Below are 19,436 nucleotides of genomic sequence, written 5' to 3' on the forward strand. Positions count from 1 at the left end.
GGTGTGTTAAGTAGTCCCCCTCATCAGGCCTTTTTTAGTCGAATGTATTGCCCACTGTCAGTCCCTCATTTACCTTAATAAAGGGGATGTAATCTAGACTTTTTTGACCTAGGCGACTTCTCTTCTCAGTGACAATACCTCCTGCTGCACTGAAGGTCCTTTCTGACAGGACACTTGAAGCGGGGCAGGCCAGAAGTTCTATCGCAAATTGGGATAGCTCAGGCCACAGGTCAAGCCTACACACCCAGTAGTCAAGGGGTTCATCGCTCCTCAGAGTGTCGATATCTGCAGTTAAGGCGAGGTAGTCTGCTACCTGTCGGTCGAGTCGTTCTCTGAGGGGGGACCCCGAAGGGCTGTGGCGATGCGTAGGACTTAAAAAGCTCTGCATGTCCTCCATCAACAACACGTCTGTAAAGCGTCCTGTCCTTGCCGGCGTGGTCGTGGGAGGAGGAGGATTACTTTCATCTCTTCCCCTGTTAGATTCCCGTTGTGCTGTGACATCACCCTTATACGCTGTGTAAAGCATACTTTTTAATTGATTTTGGAACTGCTGCATCCTTTCCGACTTGCCGTAATTCGGTAACATTTCAGGCACTTTCTGCTTATACCGGGGGTCTAGTAGCGTGGACACCCAGTACTGGTCGTTCTCCTTCAGCCTTTTTATACGAGGGTCCCTCAACAGGCACGACAGCATGAAAGACCCCATTTGCACAAGGTTGGATGCCGAGCTACTCATGTCCTGTTCCTCGTCCTCAGTGATCTCTCTGAAGGTATGTTCTTCCCCCCAGCCACGTACAACACCACGGGTACCAGATAGGTGACAACGAGCACCCTGGGGTGCCTGTTGTGGTTGGTCTTCCTCCTCCTCCTCAAAGCCACATTCCTCCTCTGACTCCTCTTTCTCACAATCCTCTTCCAGCGTTGCCGCAGGTCCAGCAAGCGATGCTGATAAGGCTGTTTCTGGTGGTTATGGTGACCACAACTCTTCCTCTTCACGCTCATCTACGGCCTGATCCAGCACTCTTCGCAGGGCACACTCCAGGAAGAAAACAAATGGTATGATGTCGCTGATGGTGCCTTCGGTGCGACTGACTAGGTTTGTCACCTCCTAAAAAGGACGCATGAGCCTACAGGCATTGCACATGAGTGTCCAGTAACGTGGCAAAAAAATTCCCAGCTCCCACTGGGGCCTCGCACACCTTTCCCCAATTCCCCTAATCCTACACAGATCCCCTCCCCAACACCAACCTCACGAGTAAAGGCACAATCAAGAGAATAGAGAAAACATCTAACAAATAGATAAAATACCATACCTTATACAACAAGATCATTAACACCAGAGATACACATAAGAAAACAACCGCAAGTAAACAAAGAAGAATCAACCTCCACTACACGGGAAATGACCCACAACAACAATTCAAAAATGGTAACTCCCCCACTGACCACACCAACTCACAAAACAAACACACCAAACCAAACCAAACCCCAGGTCCACACAAAACCGAAGGGAACACAAACCTGACGATCACAATATTACAGGAACCAAGCACGTACACACTTACAAGCACGACAAGACCCATGACCAAGAGACTTCCACTACCCGAGACGTATATGAAGAAAAACTGAACCGCTCAACCGAGAGCACTAACGTGCAGTCTCGCTGTAAACTACAACGCTTTAATGACTGAAACTTAAAGAAACTGCAATGTATTAGATATGAATGCTACCCTACCCTATCCCTACCTTTATTCTGTACCCTATACCCCACCTAAACTTGAAAAATAAAGAATGAAAAAAATAATAATTCCCAGCTCCGCAGAGGCTGTCGTAGCACCCCGGTCATACAAATACTCGTTAACGGCTTTTTCTTGTTGGAGCAGGCGGTCGAACATTAGGAGTGTTGAATTCCAACGTGTCGGGCTGTCACAAATCAAGCGCCTCACTGGCATGTTGTTTCCCCGCTGGATATCGGAAAAGTGCGCCATGGCCGTGTAGGAATTCCTGAAATGGCCACACACCTTCCTGGCCTGCTTAAGGACGTCCTGTAAGCCTGGGTACTTATGCACAAAGCGTTGTACGATCAGATTACACACATGTGCCATGCACGGCACATGTGTCAACTTGCCCAAATGCAATGCCGCCAACAAATTTCTTCCGTTGTTACAAACCACTTTGCCGATCTCCAGTTGGTGCGGAGGCAGCCACTGATCCACCTGTGCATTCAGGGCGGACAGGAGTGCTGGTCCGGTGTGACTCTCTGCTTTCAGGCAAGTCAACCCCAAGACGGCGTGACACTGCCGTATCAGGGATGTGGAACAGTACCTGGGGAGCTGGGGGGGTGCCGTTGATGTGGAGCAAGACGCAGCAGCAGAAGAGGACTCAGCCGAGGAGGTTATGGAAGAGGATGGAGTAGGAGGAGTAGAGGAGGTGGCAGCGGTGTCACCAACTCCTCTGCAGAGCCACGCATTCCATGCTTGGCAGCCGTCAGCAGTTTTACCCAATGCGCACTGTAGGTGATATACCTGCCCTGACCATGCTTTGCAGACCAGGTATCAGTGGTCAGATGGACCCTTGCCCCAACACTGTGTGCCAGACATGCCATTACTTCCTTTTGCACAATTGAGTACAGGTTGGGGATTGCCTTTTGTGCAAAGAAATTTCGTCTGGGTACCTTCCACTGCGGTGTCCCAATAGCTAAAAATTTTTTGAACGCCTCAGACTCCACCAGCTTGTATGGTAAAAGCTAAGAGTTCAGTCAAGCCAGCTGTCAGACGCCGGGCAAGGGGGTGACTTTGTGACATTTGCTTCTTACACTCAAACATGTCCTTGACAGACACCTGACTGTGGGCAGATGAGCAGGAACTGCTCAAGGCGAGAGACGGAGGGGCGGATGGTTAAGAGGGGGCAAGGAGGACAGCAGTGGTTAACGTGGCTGAAGATGCTGGACCAGGAGGAGGATGGCGGCTTTGAGTTTGTGTGCTGCTTGTACTCATGTGTTGATCCCATAGGCGTTTGTGATGTGCGATCATGTGCCTTCGCAAAGCAGTTGTACCTAGGTAGGTGTTGGACTTCCCACGACTCAGTTTCTTTTGGCACAGGTTGCAAATGGCATCGCTGTTGTCAGAGGCAGACAAACAAAAACAATGCCACACTGCTGAGCTCTGTAATGACGGCATTCTGGTGGTGGCAACAGCATACGTTGATTGACGTGCTGTCTGGCTGACCCCGGGTGCCGATGCATGCTGCCTGACTGTGCCACTAGCTCCTTGCGACGACCTCCCCCTGCTTCCAACTCGTCTCCTCCTCTCTGTCTCCCCATCTGAACTTTCCCCCTGTTCTTCTTCTCTTATAGCGGGCACCCACGTGACATCCATGGACGCATCGTCATCATCAACCGCTTCACTTGTATCTGACAACTCAGCAAAGGAAGCAGCAGCGGGTACAACATCATCATCATCACACCGTACGTGTGTAATGCTGCCTGACTGAGACATATCCCTGTTATCTACATCCTCTGGCAATAATGGTTGCGCATCACTCATTTCTTCAAACTGATGTGTAAATAACTCCTCTGACATACCAAGTGAAGCGGCTGTGGTGCTAGTGTTGGTGGTGGCGGCAGGCAGGCGAGTGGTAACTTGAGAGATGCCCGAAGCTAAGCTGGAGGAGGATGGTGCGTCGAGATTCCGAGCGGAAGCTGTAGAAAATTGGGTGTCCTGTGTTAGCCAGTCAACTATGTCCTCAGAACTACTATTCTAGGGCAAAAAGGGAATCACAGCACCACGACCACGACGGCCCTGCGGGATGGCCTGCCTCTGCCTGTCATTTTTTTTTCGATTAGTGGTACTATGCGTGCAAGCTACTGGGACAACAGATATGAGTGGCACTGGTGTGACACTGTGCCCTGGCAGGCCCTGAAACGCACACTTGTGAAGGAAACTGACTGCTATTATAGTACAGTCCAAAAAGTGTAGTTTTTTTTTTAAATGCAAGCTATTGGGACACCAGATATGAGTGAGTGGTGGCACAGGGCAGGCCCTGAAACGCACACTCGTGAAGGAAACTGACTGCTATTATATTACAGTCCAAAAAGTTTAGTTTTTTTTAAATTCAAGCTATTGGGACACGAGATATGAGTGAGTGGTGGCACTGGGCAGGCCCTGAAACGCACACTCGTGAAGGAAACTGACTGCTATTATATTACAGTCCAAAATGTTTTTTTTCTGTTAAATGCAAGCTATTGTGACAACAGATGTGAGTGGTGGCACTGGGCAAGTGGGCACAGTATACGCTGTGAGCCTGACACACACGCTGCAAGACAACTAACTGCTATTCAATCTATTACAGTCAAAAATTTTTTTTTAAATGTACACTACTGTTACACCAGATATGAGTTGCACTGGTGTGACACTGTGCCCTGGCAGGCCCTCAAACGCACACCCGGGAAGGAAACTGACTGCTATTATTTTACAGTCCAAAAATTATTTTTTTTTTAAATGCAAGCTATTGTGACACCAGTGAGTGAGTGGTGGCACTGGGCAGGCCCTGAAACGCACACTAGTGAAGGAAACTGACTGCTATTAAATTACAGTCAAAAAAGTTTAGTTTTTTTTAAATGCAAGCTATTGGGACACCAGTGAGTGAGTGGTGGCACTGGGCAAGTGGGCACAGTATACGCTGTGAGCCTGACACACGCGCTGGCAGACAACTAACTGCTATTCAATCTATTACAGTCAAAATTGTATTTTTTTTTAAATGTACACTACTGTTACACCAGATATGAGTTGCACTGGTGTGACACTGTGCCCTGGCAGGCCCTGAAACGCACACTCGTGAAGGAAACTGACTGCTATTATATTACAGTCCAAAAAGTTTTGTTTTTTTTAAATGCAAGCTATTGTGACACCAGTAAGTGAGTGGTGGCACTGGGCAGGCCCTGAAACGCACACTAGTGAAGGAAACTGACTGCTATTATATTACAGTCAAAAAAGTTTTTGTTTTTTTTAAATGCAAGCTATTGTGACACCAGTGAGTGAGTGGTGGCACTGGGCAAGTGGGCACAGTATATGCTGTGAGCCTGGCACACAGGCTTGGAGGCAGGCAACTGCAATTACATTACACAGAAAAAAAAAAAAGCAGACTGATGTTCTAGCCCTAAAATTGACTTTTTGGGGTGCTGTCCTTACAGCAGAGATCAGATGAGTCCTTCAGGACTGTAGTGGACACTGAATACACTAGCCTAGCTATCAATTTCCCTATCAAATCAGCAGCTACACTGTCCCTACTCTCACTAAGAATGCAGCTTCACAATGAATGTAAAATGGATGCTGTCCAGGAGGTGGGAGGGTCTGCTGCTGATTGGCTGGAATGTGTCTGCTGACTGTGAGGTACAGGGTCAAAGTTTACTCAATGATGACAAATAGGGGGCGGACCGAACAGCGCATGTGTTTGCCGTCCGTGGCGAACGCGAACAAGCGATGTTCGCCAGGAACTATTCGCCAGCGAACAGTTCGGGGCATCACTAATGGCATTGCATGGGCTTCTGTTTTGTTGTTGTTTGTTGTGTAAATGCCATGCCTAGTGAGACCAGGAATTGGTCTTATTCGGTGAGTGGTGTCAGTCAAATTAACAATTTAAACTACAGGTGCTGTGGTGCTTTTATCAACCTTACCTACCACTTCCTTTAAATATTAGAGGATGGGTAGGATATATTAATAACACATTAAAATAAAATGTCATACTTACCTGTATCAGTGATACCTGAAGATCTTCTTTTCAATCTTATGGTTTCTTCTTCATTTTACGATCTTCTTTCTTCAGCCATTAATGGCATGGCATGGCATGGCCAAACTAAAACACAATATACACTATCTACCTATACTATAGTGAAATAACATACACAACCACAAAAAAACAAAAAAACAAAAAAACAGGAAAAATAAGAAACAAGAAAAAACAAACAATCATAAAATATACAGTTGCAAGAAAAAGTATGTGAACCCTTTGGAATGATATGGATTTCTGCACAAATTGGTCATAAAATGTGATCTGATCCTCATCTTCTAAGTCACAACAATAGACAATCACAGTCTGCTTAAACTAATAACACACAAAGAATGAAATGTTGCCATGTTTTTATTGAACACACTATGTAAACACTCACAGTGCAGGTGGAAAAAGTATGTGAACCCCTAGACGAATGACATCTCCAAGAGCTAATTGAGTGAGATGTCAGTCAACTGGAGTCCAATCAATGAGATGAGATTGGAGGTGTTGGTTATAGCTGCCCTGCCCTATAAAAAACACACACCAGTTCTGGGTTTGCTTTTCACAAGAAGCATTGCCTGATGTGAATGATGCCTCGCACAAAAGAGCTCTCAGAAGACCTACGATTAAGAATTGTTGACTTGCATAAAGCTGGAAAGGGTTATAAAAGTATCTCCAAAAACCTTGCTGTTCATCAGTCCACGGTAAGACAAATTGTCTATAAATGGAGAAAGTTCAGCACTGCTGCTACTCTCCCTAAGAGTGTCCGTCCTGTAAAAATGACTGCAAGAGCACAGCGCAGACTGCTCAATGAGGTGAAGAAGAATCCTAGAGTGTCAGCTAAAGACTTACAAAAGTCACTGGCAACTGCTAACATCCCTGTTAGCGAATCTACAATACGTAAAACACTAAACAAGAATGGATTTCATTGGAGGATACCACAGAGGAAGCCACTGCTGTCCAAACGAAACATTGCTGCATGTTTACAGTTTGCACAAGAGCACCTGGATGTTCCACAGCAGTACTGGCAAAATATTCTGTGGACAGATGAAACCAAAGTTGAGTTGTTTGGAAAAAACACCCAACACTAAGAGGCACAGCACACCAACATCAAAACCTCATCCCAACTGTGAAGTATGGTGGTGGGGGCATCATGGTTTGGGGCTGCTTTGCTGCATCAGGGCCTGGATGGATTGCTATCATCGAAGGAAAAATGAATTCCCAAGTTTATCAAGACATTTTGCAGGAGAACTTAAGGCCATCTGTCTACCAGCTGAAGCTCAACAGAAGATGTGTGTTGCAACAGGACAATGACCCAAAGCATAGAAGTAAATCAACAACAGAATGGCAGAAGAAAATATGCCTTCTGAAGTGGCCCAGTCAGAGTCCTGACCTCAACCCGATTGAAATGCTGTGGCATGACCTCAAGAAAGCGATTCACACCAGACATCCCAAGAATACTGCTGAACTGAAACAGTTCTGTAAAGAGGAATGGTCAAGAATTACTCCTGACCGTTGTGCATGTCTGATCTGCAACTACAGGAAATGTTTGGTTGAAGTTATTGCTGCCAAAGGAGGTTCAGCCAGTTATTAAATCCAAGGGTTCACATACGTTTTCCACTGCACTGTGAATGTTTACATGGTGTGTTCAATAAAAACATGGCAACATTTCATTCTTTGTGTGTTATTAGTTTAAAGGGACACTCCAGGCACCCAGACCACTTCTGCTCATTGGAGTGGTCTGGGTGGCAACTCCCACTACCCTTAATCCTGCAAGTGTAATTATTGCAGTTTTTTTAAAACTGCAATAATTACCTTGTAGGGTTAAGTCCTCCCCTAGTGGCTGTCTATTAGAGGGAACTAGAGGGAACTTCCTGCTTCATAGCACAGGTTTTCTGTGCTAGAGCGTCGCTGGACGTCCTCACGCTGTGTGAGGACCTCAAGCGTCGCTCTATTCCCCATAGGGAAGCATTGAAATTAATTTTCAATGCTTTCCTATGGGGTGCGCTAATGCGCATGCGCGGCGTTGCCGCGCATGCGCATTAGGTCTCCTCGGCTGGCCGGCGAGATCAGTCTCGCCCACCGGCCGACGTAAGCAGAAGGAGGAGCGGTGGGGGAGGAGGAAGCAGCGACATGGGACCTGTCGCTGCCTCTGGTAAGTCACTGAAGGGGTTTTCACCCCTTCAGTACCTGGGGATTGGTGGGTGGGAGGGAGAGGGACCCTCCAGTGCCAGGAAAACGGATAGTTTTCCTGGCACTGGAGTTTCCCTTTAAGCAGACTGTGATTGTCTATTGTTGTGACTTAGATGATGATCAGATCACATTTTATGACCAATTTGTGCAGAAATCCATATCATTCCAAAGTGTTCACATACTTTTTCTTGCAACTGTAGCTGGAGGACTTGCAATTAAGGGATTAAAACAGAACAGGCCTTCTAAAGACCACTGCCAACTTGACGTTCTAAATAAGCACTGTGAGTGGTTGAATTTCTAGTGTATTCCCAGGAAAGGTTTGATTGTTCTGAGACTTCCTTGGAGATATGTAATTTATTTCACTGTACATGCTTAAATACAAATATGTCTACAGAAAACTGAAATCTACAGCTATGCACGACCTCTTCATTTTAAAATAGCTTCTTTATGTTTCAGCGTACAATTCTCCAACATTCCCAGACTTAACACCTGTAAAGGAGGCAGTATGGGCATTCTTCTCTCCCCCCAATGTACCTTTCAACCAATGTTCTCTGCCCCTGCCTTATCTTCTTTTGACGTTCACGCTGTCCACCTATTTAAACCCAATTTATCACCCCCATGGTCATCCTGGCCTATTTATTAATCATTTTATTAATCTCATTTAGCACTCCTTCTCTTATCCTTGGGACTTTAATATTCCTGTCAACAACCCTAATAGCTCTGATGCCTCTCGACTGCTCGACTGAAAAAATGCGACCGCAACGAACGATGACGCAAGCGGAACTGACGTCGATATAGACGAAACACAGCCGCGGCTAATTCAAAATTGACGAGAACTTCAATCAAATCCTTTTCGGAGGTATATAAGAAGAAACAGCAGCACACAGGATTATACCGATTGACAAAGCCGACCGGCGAAACGCGTCTCAGACACTCTACAGGTCTGAGGATCTATTTTACAATATTGTTTTTATCTTATGATTTTTTATTTATATTGATTTTATTTACCCAGTGTTTTTTACATTTTGGAATACATTTTCTTTTCTAACTTCACCTCCTCCTCCTGTTGATGAATATATCCTGTGTTCCTGCTGTCCATTTATAGGGCTTTGTGTCCCCTTATTGACACATATACCTACAAACTTAGAGCCAAGGTCAAGGCTCTAAATCAGGTGAGCAGTTTTTTGTATATTTTGCCATCTACATTAATATACATCTATATGCTACACCAGATTTGGCATTTTATCTCTTAAAGGTACAACGTGATTCCTCTTCAGTGTAAGGTTTCGTGTTATCCCAAACACGCCTGCCCAAGTGATCTGAGCCTATCCAGCTAAGGCTCAGAACCATGTGAGTGGATCTATTATTTTTTATCACCACTTATCAAAACGTATTACACGATAGTGTTTTTTACTTTTATCCCCACCTCCAGGTTATACAAACAGCCTAAGAGGGGGGTAAGTTATCTCATTTTGAGCGCTCCACCTACTGACTGGTGCTGGTATCTAAACCACTCAGTCTACTTCTATATTCCATTTACTCTATCTGACCACCATCTGCTGACCATTGACACCCGCATACCACATACCCAAATCATACCACCCTTGGTATATCAATCTTGTAGAAACCTCCACTTTCTTGAATTTCAGCAATTCTCCACCAACTTTAAATTTTCATTTTACCCATCACAAACCTCACCTGCCTTAGCTCTGCAACCTCCCTCTACAATTTCACCCTCTTCTCTGCACTAGAGAAGCATCTCCTATACTTAAAAATTGTAAGAAAGCCCAGAATGCTCCAGAACTGCTGAACACTGCTAGATAAAGTCTCATTCTGCATCGGACTTGCTCCAAAATAAATTAATGCTATGCTCGAACAGTTTGGCTCTTTCCTTCACAAAAGAAAACTACTTCAATACCCTCATAACAATAAGTTGTATACACTAAATTGCCCGACTTCCTTTAATCCAACTCTCTGCTTGACCCACTTCAGTCTGTATTCCCTGCTCATCACTCTGTTGAAATGGCCCTGACCAAAGTATCCAATGATTTAGTGGTCGCTACTTGAACTTTCTTGAACTTTCTGCTGCTTTCGAAACTGTTGATCATCAACAAATTCTTCTCATCTTCTGTAATCTCCGACTACATGACTCTTCTCTTTACTGTTTCCTCTCCTACCTTTGCCAGCATTCTCTTGGTAAACTCAACAGCTCTTTTGGCTTCCAATATCACTTCTATGCAGATGACATGCAAATGTATCCTCTCATGATACCTCTCCATCCATCTTGATTTGTGTCTGACTGCCTCTCTGTTCTTTCTAACTGGATGGCTGCTAACTTCCTGAAACTTGGCCTGTCCAAAACAAAACTTCTCTTCTTTACTCCCTCAAGTGTTGCTACTCCTACATCTGTCTCACTCCAAGTCAATGAAACTACCATGACCTCTACCTTGCAGGCTCCCTGTCTAGGTGTTCTCTTTGACCCCAACCTATCCTTCACTCCTCCTGTCTAGTCACTTGCCAAATCCTGCCACTTCCATCTCAAAAACATAGCCCTATCTAACACTGGAGGCGGATAGGGTGCTGGTCCATGCCCCTATAATCTCTCCTTGACTACTGTAATCTACTTCTCAGTGGTCTTACACTTTCCCAGCTTGCCCCAGTCTATAATGATTTAGGGTTCAATTTAGAATTCTGGTGCTTGCTTACAAATCTCTACATAATGCTGCTCCTACCTACCTATCTGCTCCTCAATAATACACAAGTATGTTCCATCCAGGCCCCTACGCTCTGCTGAAGGTCTGCGTCTATCCACTGTTCATACTTGCGCCTCTGACGGTAACCTTCAAGACTTATCTAGAGCTGCGCTGTGACTATGGAACTCCCTTCCCTGCTCTGTTTGACTCTCACCCAGTCTCATTACCTTCAATAGATCATTAAAAACTAACTTGTTTAGGAAAGCATATCAACTCCCCATACCTTGGTAACCCACTTTGCTTCCTCTCCTCCAATTGTGTCATCCATAAAATGAACCCTTCATTGTGAACTACTCTAGTGATCTACTATCCCTGTGCATGAAATACATCCCACCTATACCTCTTGTGCCACTTTACCCCACTCCCTGTAGAATGTAAGCTTGTTTGGGGGCTAGGGTGACACACAGAGGGTAGGGAGGCAGGAAGCCTTGAGAGACACACACCAAAAAAGACAGCAAGCAGTTCTGCCCTGTTTCCATATATCCTACATACATTTTTGTTTACAACTAAGCTTTAATCATAAATTTGCCTTTTAATTCTAAAGGTCACCTGTTTGATTTAAATTCTCAGCAATACCAAGTTTAATGAATAGACCATTTTTAATTCAAGGTGAATCTCAAATTTTAGACTAAAATTGTGGAAACTTAGCTGATGTTAATATTTTACCAGTTTGTCTATTTTTGGCCTAAAATGTTAAATACATTTTGATTCACTTTTCATTAAGTAGATCTGCAAAAGCCAAGATAACAGAGAAAGAAAAACAAAAATTCAATTATGCTGAAAGTATGCTTTTCTCCTACCTGTTTTCTACACAACCCAGATGGGTTTATTTCACTAAACAGCTCATTTTTGTGAATTGAAAAAAAACATTTTCAAATTTCAGGTTAACTTAAAACTAAGCTGATAATGTAGTTAGAATGTAGTGCGGTATTTTTATAATTATGTTCTCAAATTAACACAATTTGTGGTTCAGTGAATAAGCCCTGATGTTTAGTGACTCGATCGTATATTTCTTTAGATTTTCACGAATAGTGTGTAAAAGTTAGATATTTAAATTGAGAATCATGGAAGATTGACAAGAGGATTACAAATATAAGGCCAAAATGGCAAAATTTGATAAATACTTATAATTAAATTAATAATGTAATTATAAAATTAAATAATTTTCAGCTTGGCGAGATGGAGATTTAAGTTGCAGTTCCCTTGTAATTTCATCACATTATCAAGTTTATTAAATCGCCAAGTTTATCCTGCTTCCACAACTTCTGGAAAAATTAGAACATTTGAAATGAAAGAGGAACAGATAGGTCTGAAAGCTGATAAACTCTTTGTATGTTAAAGTGACTGTGCTCACCAAATCCCTTCCCATCCCCAAGTCTTTGTATCACCCCCTTCTGACCACCCCATAACGTTTAATGGCAATGGGACCAATGCTACCTATCTTTACTTCAATTGTGCCGGTACAAAAGAGTTTTCTTCCACGATGCTGTCATGTTGCCATCATGGAATTTCAAAGATGGTGTCCTTTGGAAACCGCTACCTATATCTTTCCAAACATGCACAAGTCCAGTACATTTAAAGTCCACATAGACAGTCAAAGACACAACTCTTGACAACCAATGGCAAAACTTGACAAAGGATGTGGAACTAGACTAAAGCTCCCCCCTTTTGCCAACCTGCAGGTTATACTCAAGTAAAAGAAGTCCATACTTTTCCTCTTGTATAACTTCAAAAATATATCTATTTGAAAAAAAAATGGGGCTGCCCAGATGGCAATTAGAACATGTCAATGCAATAAAAAAAAAGGCAAAGAGCTGCTTTAATATTATCGATTATTTCAGATCCAAATTTCTAAAGATGGTATCATCAATGGAATGTCCTGATAATGTCCTGATAACACAATGCTGCCCCTGAAGTGGATTTTATTGCTAAAACTACTGAGGGGGAGTTAAAGGGACACTGCAGTCGCATAGACCACTTCAGCTCATTGCACTTAGTACTGCAATGTTAAACATTGCCATTCCAGAGAAACTGCAATGTTTACATTGCAGCTCTAAGTCTGCCCTCAGTGGCTGTCTACCAGACAACTACAAGGGGGCTTCCTGGATCAAAAAGGACCTCTGGTCCAGTATCTAACGCTGGACGTTCTCACGCTCTGCATGAGGACCTCCAGCATCAGATTTTTCCTGATAGGAAAGAATTGATTGAGTCCGTTTGTCGTGCGATGTCGGAGGAGGCGGAGCATCACCCCAGCACTGAGGGACATCAACACTGGGATCAGGTAAGTACAAATAAAGGTTTTTTAACTCTTTATTTACCAGGCGGGGGTTAGGGTGTAAGGGAGGGGGGAGGCAGGGGGAGCTATAGTGGCAGGAATACAAATTATTGCATTCACTTTAGCTTCAGTTTTGTGTGAATGCTCTACTTTCTGTTACTCCACCTTTATGCATTGGGAATACTTTTCAATATTTTGTGTGCACCAAAATAATCTGTTTCTACTACTTTTTATTCCACCTTAAAAAACTTCTGCCTAGGGGTATTGAGTTTCAGAGGCTACAGATTAAGGTAAATACGGAACACTGCAGGTGTTAATCAAAATCAGTATAACAAACCATAGAGATGTTCTGATGATTGAGCCATTTTTTTTAGCAATTAACCCATTAACCACAGTTTCCACTTATTTAATATAACCAGGTATCTTCAAAAAGTCATGTATTAAGAAGAAACCTTATAACAATACTTAGGGCTTATTCAATCAATATTGCATTTGAGAATCCAAGTTAGGTTTTTACAAAATATCAGGTACAAATCAAGTATACCTGTTCCATTGTCATGTAATAGCAATCAGGAAAATTCACAAGACCTAAAGTTCATTTGCGTATGTTAAGATAACTTTAATAAGTATGTTTCTGAAGTTCTTCTGGGAACTCACTGCGGCCGTAAGTGTAACGAGAATATACCCCTACACGCAGGATCCAGCTAAACAGAAGGCAGAACAGAGGAGAGATACGTCTACAGGACCTTAGAATGGCCGGACTCAACGTATATAGGAGAAGTACAGAGTCAGGAACAATTCGAGGTCAAGGGCACAAAGAGACAGCGTAAACGAGGACAAGCCGGGGTCTGGTACACAGAAAACAGCAAGCCGGCAAACAGAACAGACAGAATACAAAGCCAAGGTCAAGTAAGGAGGAACACAACTGAACACAACAAGCGCTAAAGGGAGCTGTAGCAGAAACCACGATAGGGCAAGGAACTAAGGGAAAAGGGTAAGTATAAATAGGTTCACAACTAATGTGATTGGCTCCTGTCACTTCCACACCCCCAAAAGGTAAGTGTATGGGGTGTGTGGGATGACAGGGGCCAATGGGAGCCTTTTGGCAATTTAGGCTCCCACTGTCTCTTTAAGAGCGCGCCCGAGACTCGCGGTGCGCTCTTAGATTCAGGCGGGACATGTGACCGCATCTCACGGTCACTGCCCGCCTTCCTGTCTGAAGCGCCGGATGAGCCGCGCCCGGCTCGTGCAGCCGCAGGACCGCGCGCGGCTTGAAGAGAGGACCGCGGCCGGCCCCTGGGAAAGGTGAGTAACGCTACAGTACCCCCCCCTGAGGACACGCCCTCCGGGCGGGCAGGACTAGGTCGGGCAGGAAAACGTGAATGGAAAGAACGCACAAGGCGGGGAGCATGAACAGCATCAGCAGAAATCCAACTGCGCTCCTCAGGCCCATAACCCTTCCAATGTACCAAGTACTGAAGCCGACCCCTAAGGAAACAAGAGTCAAGAACAGCAGACACTTCGAATTCCTCATGACCCTCCACAGAGACAGGAGGAGGAGGAGGAGCATGCCGGGTATAGCGGTTGCGCACGTAAGGCTTCAACAACAAGGTGTGAAAAACATTAGGTATGCGCAGATTCTAAGGCAGACCCAAGGCATAAGAAACGGGATTAACCTTATGTATAATACGATAAGGACCAATGAAGCGGGGAGCCAATTTCATAGAAGGCACCCGGAGGCGAATATTCCGCGTGGAAAGCAAAACTCTGTCCCCCACAACATAGGAAGGAGCCGCTCTGCGATGCTTGTCAGCCTGGGCCTTCTGGCGAGCAGCAGAGTCAACCAAAGAACGCTGAACCTGCTCCCAAGTATTACGCAAACCAGACAAATGCTCATCCAGAACTGGCATGCCCTGTGAGGAGAATGCAGCCGGGAGAACAACGGGATGCTGGCCATAGACGACGTAAAAAGGGCTTTTGCCGGAAGAATCATGAGTGGCGTTATTCCGAGCAAATTCAGCCCAAGGAAGCAGGTCAGACCAATTGTCCTGATGGTGAGACACAAAACAACGGAGGTACTGCTCCAGAGACTGGTTGGCACGTTCAGCAGCTCCATTAGACTGGGGATGGTAAGCGGAAGAAAACGAGAGAGAAATACCCATTTCTGTACAAAAGGCTTTCCAGAACCTGGAAATAAATTGGCTACCCCTATCAGACACAATAGATAAGGGAATGCCATGTAACCGAAATACTTCTCTAGCGAAGATAAGGGCCAGTTCCTTGGATGTGGGCAACTTGCGAAGAGACACAAAGTGAGCCATTTTGGAAAACCGGTCAACTATCATCAGGATGACTGTGTTACCATTCGAAGGGGGTAATTCAACAATAAAATCCATAGATAGGTTGGACCAAGGTCTCTCGGGAACGGGTAATGGATGCAACAGCCCACAAGGAACTCTACGAGAGGATTTCATACAGGCACAAGTAGTACAAGCACTTATATAGTCAGTGACATCCTTTCGTAAGGAATCCCACCAAAAATACCGAGAAACAGCTGACACTGTTTTGGAAATACCAGGATGTCCAGCAGTCTTAGTATCGTGATATAGTGACAGAATATCCCGTCTCTCGGGAACGTCAACGAACAATTTATCATTAGGCCTCTCGCTAGGTGCCATGCTTTGTTTCGCTTGTATGGCCTGCAAGAGGGACGAGGAAATAGACAATACAGTAGTAGCTATTATCCTGTCTGGGGGAATGACAGGAGTAACATCAATCTCCTGTTTGTCAATAGTTTCAAACTGTCTGGACAGAGCGTCCGCTTTAGTGTTCCGATCACCTGGCCTATAGGTGATTATATAATTGAAATGGGACAAGAACAGTGACCACCTAGCCTGCCTGGAAGACAATCTTTTAGCTTCGCTAAGGTAGGACAGGTTCTTATGATCCGTAAATATGAGGATGGGATCCTTAGTGCCTTCTAACAAGTGTCTCCATTCTTTGAGTGCTAAAATGATAGCAAGGAGTTCGCGATTATCCACATCATAATTCTTCTCTGCTTTGGACATTTGTTTAGAAAAGAAGCCACATGGATGCAATGGCTTTTCAGGAGACTCTCTTTGAGATAAAACAGCACCTACCCCCATATCTGAAGCATCAACTTCAAGTATATAGGGCAATGAGGGGACAGGATGCTGTAAAATAGGTGCAGAGGCGAACGTAGTCTTAAAGAAGTCAAAAGCTTGAAGTGCCTCGGTAGACCAGACACGAGCATTGCCATCCTTTTTTGTCATACGAGTAATAGGTGCTACAATAGACGAAAAACCTTTGATAAAACGTCTATAATAATGAGAGAAACCCAGAAAACGCTGGATGGCTTTTAGACCTTGCGGCAGAGGCCATTCTATGACAGCAGCGAGCTTCCGGGGATCCATACGAAAACCCTTAGCGGAAATCAAATACCCCAAAAACTGGACTTCGGATTGGTCGAATAGACATTTTTCTAATTTACAATAAAGACCATTAGCAAGAAGGGTCTTCAGAACGGTCGTAACATGTCTGTGATGAGTGTGTAAGTCTGTAGAATATATTAAAATGTCGTCCAAGTACACAATAACAAATGAGTGAATAAAGTCTCTTAAGACATCATTAATAAATTCTTGGAATACTGCTGGGGCATTGCAAAGCCCAAATGGCATGACGGTATACTCATAATGGCCTGACCTAGTGTTGAAGGCTGTCTTCCATTCGTGGTCCTTTTTTATACGTATCAAATTGGATGCTCCTCTAAGATCTAATTTGGTGAATACCGTAGCATGTTTGAGCCTGTCAATCAATTCTGTTATTAATGGTATAGGGTAAGCATTTTTGCTGGTGATTTTATTAAGACCTCTATAATCAATGTAAGGTCTTAAATCACCTTCTTTCTTCGATACAAAGAAGAACCCCGCTCCAGCCGGAGAAGAGGATCTCCTAATAAATCCCTTGTCTAATGATTCTTTAATATATTCCTCCATGACACGGTTTTCTTGAACCGATAAGGGGTACACCCTGCCCTTTGGAGGTATAGTGCCAGGCAACAAGTCAATAGCACAATCGTAGGGTCTGTGAGGCAGTAATTTGTCAGCCTCTCTTTTATCAAAGACAGTCTTTAAAGATAAATACTGAGAGGGTATAGCCGTAGACAAAGGAGGAGTGGTAGGAACATTAATAGAATTCACAGGCGTGACTTCAATAGTACATGACTCATGGCAGGCCTCACTCCATGATTTTATCTGCCCTGTCTCCCAGTCAAAAATGGGATTGTGGGCACGTAACCATGGATACCCTAACACTAACTGTGAAGAGGGAGAGGTGATGACCTGGAACCGAATGGTTTCTTAGTGTAAAACCCCTGTGTACATGTGTAACGGTGCAGTCTCATGAGTAGCAACTGGAGATATCAATGGTCTACCATCTATGGCCTCAACGGCCAAGGGTATCTCCTTCTCCCTGATGGGAATGTTGTTTTTCTTTACAAAACCAGAGTCTATAAAATTCTCAGCTGCCCCAGAGTCAACCAAGGCGTATATATTTTCAACTATACAACTCTCTCCCATATGTAAAGAAACAGGGAGAAGCAGTCGGTTAGGAGGCAATGTAGGAGACTTAGAAATCACACCCAAGGCCAGTCCCCTATAAGGTCTTAGGTGCGAGAGTTTTCCGGGAGCAAAGGACATTCCTTTACCATATGGTCTCTCCTACCACAATATAGGCAGAGTCCCTCCCTTCTCCTATGTAATTTTTCATTATCAGAGAGTTTGGCAACCCCTAATTGCATAGGTTCCTCTTCAGATACTTTAACACTCTCCGGTGTATTAACTCTGGGGTGAATAGGTGTAACAAAACGTCTATTTCTGTTCTTGATATAGAGCCTGTCACGAATCCTATTATCTATATCAATGAGATAGTCAATAAGGTCCTCTAAAGCAACAGGAAGCTCCTTAGCTGCTACCTCATCCAATATAGAGTCTGATAAGCCTTCCATGAAGGCAGTAGTTAACCCATTGTTGGTCCAATCTACCTGTGAGGCAAGAGTACGAAACTGAATAGCGTAATCAGCCACAGACCTAGAACCCTGTTTAACTCTCATTAATGCTCTTGCGGCATTTTTAGACCTTTTCATAGTGTCAAAAGTTCTGCGAAATGCTGTAAGAAAACTGTGAAAGTCATGCACCATAGGTCCATTAGCTTCCCAAATAGGATTTGCCCATTCAAGTGCTTTGTCGGTAAGTTGGTGCATAAAGAACCCAACCTTAGACCTCTCTGTGGGAAATGAACGTGGATACATCTCAAAGTGAAACTCTATTTGGTTAATGAACCCTCTGCATGTCTTAGAATCCCCTCCATACCTAGGAGGAGGTGTTAAATGGGCCGTAGCATTAGGCACAGTCGATACTTCAGGAAGAAGGGGTGTAGGAGGGTTAGGTGTGGTTGCTGGAATGGTTCTAGCTAAGAGCGTCTGGAGAGCATGGGCTATCTGATCCATTCGGTGATCCTGCTCTACAAATCTAGCCTCATGAGACGCCATCTGTTGAGCTAAATCTGCGGGGTCCATGGCCCTATCGTAATGTAACGAGAATATACCCCTACACGCAGGATCCAGCTAAACAGAAGGCAGAACAGAGGAGAGATACGTCTACCGGACCTTAGAATGGCCGGACTCAACGTATATAGGAGAAGTACAGAGTCAGGAACAATCCGAGGTCAAGGGCACAAAGAGACAGCGTAAACGAGGACAAGCCGGGGTTTGGTACACAGGAAACAGCAAGCCGGCAAACAGAACAGACAAGGATAAAGCGAAAACGAAGTCAGAATACAAAGCCAAGGTCAAGTACGGAGGAACACAACTGAACACAACAAGCGCTAAAGGGGACTGTAGCAGAAACCACGATAGGGCAAGGAACTAAGGGAAAAGGGTAAGTATAAATAGGTTCAAAACTAATGTGATTGGCTCCTGTCACTTCCACACCCCCAAAAGGTAAGTGTATGGGGTGTGTGGGATGACAGGGGCCAATGGGAGCCTTTTGGCAATTTAGGCTCCCACTGTCTCTTTAAGAGCGCGCCCGAGACTTGCGGCACGCTCTTAGATTCAGGCGGGACATGTGACCGCATCTCGCGGTCACTGCCCGCCTTCCTGTCTGAAGCGTCGGATGAGCCCGCCTTCCTGTCTGAAGCGTCGGACGTGCAGCCGCAGGACCGCGCGCGGCTTGAAGAGAGGACCGCGGCCGGCCCCTGGGAAAGGTGAGTAACGCTACAGTAAGATTCTATCGCTCGATGTGCTCTGTAGAGCTTTCGTTTGTAGGATTTAGGTGCTGAAGGAACCTAGCTAGTTTAACCCTCAAGTTAACCTGACTTGGTTCCAACATATTTTGGTGAATATGCAAGATAATAATGATTATGTTTTA

This window comes from Pelobates fuscus, chromosome 1 (assembly GCF_036172605.1).
Source record: "Pelobates fuscus isolate aPelFus1 chromosome 1, aPelFus1.pri, whole genome shotgun sequence".
NCBI classification, from domain to species: domain Eukaryota; kingdom Metazoa; phylum Chordata; class Amphibia; order Anura; family Pelobatidae; genus Pelobates; species Pelobates fuscus.